The sequence below is a fragment of the Crocodylus porosus genome, unplaced genomic scaffold (assembly GCF_001723895.1).
Source record: "Crocodylus porosus isolate Cpor-Errol unplaced genomic scaffold, CroPor_comp1, whole genome shotgun sequence".
Classification (NCBI taxonomy): Eukaryota; Metazoa; Chordata; order Crocodylia; family Crocodylidae; genus Crocodylus; species Crocodylus porosus.
In genome coordinates this window covers 36,683,207-36,688,646 of record NW_017728931.1, presented here as the reverse complement: position 1 = coordinate 36,688,646, position 5,440 = coordinate 36,683,207, and the positions used below count along the sequence as shown (strand labels likewise).

At 43.2% G+C, this 5,440-nt stretch overlaps 1 long non-coding RNA gene across 1 annotated transcript in view; it reads right to left on the bottom strand.

Moving 5' to 3' along the window:
• Window positions 1–5,142: 5,142 nt before the first annotated feature.
• LOC109316482 overlaps window positions 5,143–5,440 on the bottom strand; it is a 16,023-nt gene continuing 15,725 nt past the window's right edge. The window contains exon 3 of the long non-coding RNA XR_002102852.1: window positions 5,143–5,154. This is a non-coding gene — a long non-coding RNA (uncharacterized LOC109316482). The remainder of the gene's footprint in view (window positions 5,155–5,440) is intronic.

The window sequence follows — 5,440 nt, the reverse complement described above, 5'->3', positions numbered from 1 at the left end:
ATTGGAGAAGTGATGAATTTTAGAAGAAAGCTGCAGCAATCAGCTGGAGCACTTGACTGTTCCCATGCAGATGATGGCTGCGGGTGTATGTGACCTGTGACTGGTTCATAAGCCTCCACCTGTGTAAGGCCTATGCAACCAACCCCCCACAGATGATCTGAGTTCTACTATAGTTAAAATATGTTCCTTGCTGTTAAATTAAGCCCTTCAAAAACCTTACATTCATTCTTGCGCTAGGTGCTGCACTGTTGAAACCATTAAAAGCCTTTCAAGTGGAGCAGAGTCAGTCCCTTGGTGTCTGCTGAGGATGTCCTAGAGCTGGAAAGTAGGATACTGTTAAATGCTAAAAGCAACTTCCACCTGAGACTACAGATAGTAGTTCTGCTAGCCAGGCCGAAGGACCAGACTCCATTTTTGCCTTTGTTGATGGAGCTGTTGTGGGACTGACCACGCTAGGATAAAACAAATGTTAACTAATGTGTTTTCAGCCCATAATGTAGCTATATTTTTAATATGTATTAGTTGGCTGAATAACCTGCTAAACAACCATGTGCTTAGTCCAGACTAATGATTTAACTCGACTGTTAACACATTTAATAAAGGGCCATTTTTTATCAGACTATATTTTGGGCATGGTCTGTGGGTCACTGCCTGGGCCTTAGCTGTAGCAGCTCTGAATTTGGTTCGCTATATGCATGGTATACAAAGGCAGCATTAACTATTACCATAATTGGGTTTACACTGGGGATCAATTTGGCCCAGTTTGGGAGATCTCCAGTAGTTGAATTTACTGTAACAGTTACTGAAAACAGATGCTTTTTTTCTTTGCGCAAGTATTTCAAACATGTCAACAGCTGCGTAGGCAAGCTATTCATTTTTGTATAGGTCCTATTCTGCCAGTCACTCGGCATAAAAAAAGACTGATGCTTTTTTCCCATTGCTGTAAAGCACACCGTGTTGCATTAAGAATGTCATTTGTTACTGTTCAGCTTTCAATAACTGGTGTTGTTCTAGGCTGATCTGACAGGACTCTGATCTGGCAGTGAAGATTGGAGCATTGTGCATGATAGGACACAGGATCATACAAGTATACAACCACCACTGTGGAATGCTTGTACTGAGTATTAACTTGCTATGGATGGGTGGAAGGAGAGGATTGCTAAGCCTCTTTGAATGGACATGAGACAATGCTATGACATGGCCCCTGGAGAGAGTCGCAGTGATTTAGGGAAGAACATTGAGAACATTGGGCCTTAGGTTGGAGCATACTTCTGTGAAAGTGGGTGGCTGTAGTAGTGATGGAGGGCAGAGGAAGAGGAATATGATCATTTAATTCAAGTATGGGATCATTATCTTGGTATGAAGAATAAACTACTGTGCTGTATCACAGTGTGGTCTGCCCTTGGCATCCTTTAATCCCAGTGGTAGTCCACATTTTCTATACTGCTGGGGAGAGACCCTTTAGGACCCTGAAGTCTTGGTTCTGATACCTGATTTGCATTGCCTCTTTCCTTCCAGCCTGTGCATCTGGAATATAACAGCGCCAGAGGACAACATCATATTGATATAATTAATCAGATTAGACATAGAAAGCCAAATTGGATGTGATCATGACTGTGTGTCCATCTACACGAATGACAGCTAATCAGTATGTAGGATGTGTATTGTTTTAACAGACATAATCTCTCATCTCAATGTCTGGCATGGGGGCAATGAGCAGCATGAAATGTAACTAAAGCTGGCTTCAGGAAAGCTTTTTGTGGTTTAGACTTACAAAGCTATGAGAAGGTTGTTGTCTGAAGCTATCAAACAAAGCAAAGGAGGCTTTGAGTAAGGTGGAGGTTTATGTTTTTTCTGGCTGCTAGTATGTGGCTGTAGTCTGAAAACTGCCTCTATAAAAATGTTTTGTTACTCTAGGTATGTCTCTAAGCCCCTGTCTGCCTTGTTTCCAACATAATTTTCCATTCTAGCTAGCTCTGTGATGCTGGATAAATTCATTTATTTGGCCTCTTTTATCAACAAAACCGCCAGCCAGTTTCTGATGCTGAAGGTCCTTATTGAGGATGCTCAGTCACAATGGTATACTGTGGAATATGCCTTCTATAGTGCTGGCTATCTAAAATATCTTGCTTATGTATTTTTATCTGTACAGCACAATATGCATGCATGCTCCTTTACAGATAAATGGCCGCCATTTTTACAACTATCCATTCCTGATACCGAATTGCTAGAGAATATATCTTTATGTAAATGTTAGTCTCCTATATTGTGAATAGTAGCAGTGGCTATATGCCAGTGTTATCTTACCATGAATCACTGGTCTCTTCGTCGGGGATGATTTGCATTAGAGGCTATGCTGAATGAGGTTCTACTCCCTTCCTTCCTCTCTCCCCCCACCAGCTCTCAATGCTTTATAGGCAACCATAGCTGCTACTGCAGTAGGTTGCTCGGATTCTGGGTTATAAAACAGAACTTTACTGTATATACCGCAGTGAATCAAAAGAACCTGCAAGCTGCTTGATAAATAAGGCCATGTTCTACCACACTAAACAATGAGAGCAGCTTTTTCCCCTTAGGTAAAACCTGTGGTGATGTGTTGCTAGCCCCTCTACTGAGAGACTCAAATTGAGGAGCTGTAACTTTTGTTTCTGATGGAAGCAATGTTGACAGTGGCTTTGAATTCACCTTTATGGCTGTACAAAAGGAATCTGAAGCAGGTGGTTTAATATGTACCATATTGCACCATTGTACATACTGTCCCCTTGTTCTGGCCCCCTTAAAATTAAAAGCGGTGTGTGAGAAACTTAAATTCTATAAAGAAAGTCAGTCTTCTTCCCTACCCTGGTGCTATAGGCTCTAGTTACGGGAGTGTCGCAGTGCTGGTAGAAGAGGAAAAGATTGATACTACTAATTACTCTGGCCTGTATCCCAGTAATACAAAGTGCCACTGGCTCATTGAAGATCCTATAGAGTATGTCATAAAGGTAATGAAGGAAGAAGCCACTCTTAAACCTTAGACCTTAAAGCTGTTTGGGAAAGCAGTTCAATAAATTCTGCTCGAAATACATGCAACATAGCCCAGTAAATTGTAAGGTTCCAGGTCGTGGACTTTTTGCAGGGCATATTTTACTAATTAGATGGTGCCAATGAGCTGGTATGCTGAGTGGCTGCTGCTGTAGGTGGTTAAACCCAGTCAACACTCCCATTCTCTGCGAATAAAGCTGCATCTTTAGAAATCCTGTGCTGGGTTTATAGGGATGGGGGGAAAGATGCAGAGATAGAAGAAATGGGAGGGAAGTTATCTGTGCTTATTTTTCATTTATGCCCCTCACTTCTCCCTGCAGCTGGAGACTGGCTGGGAGCTGTCCCACTTCTGGGGCAGATCCCAGCCAGCCCTAGGCTGCTCAGGGATTTCCCCACCCAACCAGGAGCTGGCTGGGAGTTGCCCCAGAAGTGGGAGAGCTCCCAGCCATCCCTGGGCTGCTCGGGGAAGCAGAGAGCTCCTGTGGGGAGCTGGGAACTGAGTAGCACTGGGACAGGGCAGGACAGAGAGCTACCCCATCCCCTGTGGCCCCCTGGTGTTAAGCTAGCCAGGAGCAAGTCTGCTCCTGGTCAGCACCTACACGTGCACTACTGCACAGTATCTATTGTGCAGTTAGTTTAGCTAACTGCACAGTAGACTAATTTACTGCACAGTAAATGGTGCATACATGTAGACAGTGACGGTAGATTAGTCTACTGTGCCATAAAGTGTCTCATGTAGACACCCCTCTCCCCCAGACCCATTTATCGAGTGACTGCTGCCAATGGTCCTGCTGGAAGTGGGATTGCTGTATGCTATCACGATTCTTGTGCTGCAGTTTGGAACCTACCTTGCAGTGACCTATAGTCATTGCAATGGTTCTATTAATGCAGAAGTTATCCATTTACCTATAACACTATCCAAAGGTAAAAATCAAGTTACTATTTATTCATCTGCTGCCTTCAGGGATAAGCCATTATTAAACCTATACCTTGTTAAAGACATGCAGATTTGTTGATTGTTTGCCAGCCCCACGCTGATGCAGCTGTTCTGGAATTTGCTTTTGGTTTTCAGACTTCATAGTTGGTAGGGTCAGAAGGGACCTGAGCAGATCATCAAATTCGACCCCCTGCCATGGCAGGAAAGAGTAATAGGGTCAAACGACCCCAGCAAGGTGATTGTCAAGCCTTGTCTTAAACACCCCCAGGGTAGGAGCCAGCACCACTTCATTTGGAAGTTGGTTCCTGCTCCTAGCCACCATGACTGTGAAGTGGTGCCTCCTGATACCTAGCCTGAATCTACTCTTGGTCAACTTATGGCCGTTGTTCCTCATTACTCCTGGTAGCGCTCGGGGGAACAGGGACTCCCACAGAGCCTGCTGGTCCTGCTTGGCCAGTTTGTAGATGGCCACCAGAACCTCTCTCAGCCTTCTCTTGTGGAGGCTAAACAGGTTATTTTTCCTTTATAATAATAATTTTTTAAATGATATTTCCTTTCTTACGCACTTGGAAGTGTTCTGTTTTTGTCATTTGCAATAGAGTGGCAGCTGCTGCTGAATGTAAGAATTGTCATTTACTTGGTCAGAGCCCAGGTCCATCTTGCCCAGTATCCTGTGTCACATAAGGGGAGAGAGTGGATGCTGAAAGGGAGAGTGAACTGGGTATGACCAGGGTTTTTTCCACCCTTCTTCTCATTTGCAGTCTCCAGCATTTAAGGTCTAGGTAGTTCTGGGGCATTGTCTGTGTCCATATGTGTGTTTCAGAATGACTGTGATCCCCAGCTGTGGTTTGGGAGTCTTGTTAGTAACAAGTATAATAATATAAGGTAAAAATGGAAGTTTTATAAATCAAAACCTATTAACAGGATAACAAAAACATACTTCTCTGGGAGTTTGTGAGATTTTTTTTTGCCTCTTCAGTTTTGTGCTGATGACAAAAAAGTGAAACTAGCCAGGAATGGCAAAGCTGAGTTCCACAACGACTTTGTGAGAGACCACACACAAACTTCTCTTTACAGTGTTAGTGTATTTTGATGGTGGTTTCATAAATTTTACTTGGAATTAAATGTAGTGTGAATATGTTGTTTAGCAAGGGGACTAAAAAGAGGTCACAGATACTAACCCCTCCCCCTTGCTCCCTTTTTAACTTCTATCTCTCTATTTTCTGTTGGAGTTTGAAGACTTTGCTGTTGAATTCAGCCCGGGCTATATCTATGATACTGTTGTCATATATAGTGACACAGGACAGGAACATCAGCTGGGTAACCGTGAATCATTTCAGTTTGTGATTTGAAATATGATGTTAAGGAAAAATAAATAAACAAACACTTAATGCAGGGGTAGCAGTGGACATAGTCTTCCTGGACTTTCGGAAGGCCTTCGACACTGTCTGTCACCCCGTTCTCATTAAGAAACTGGGG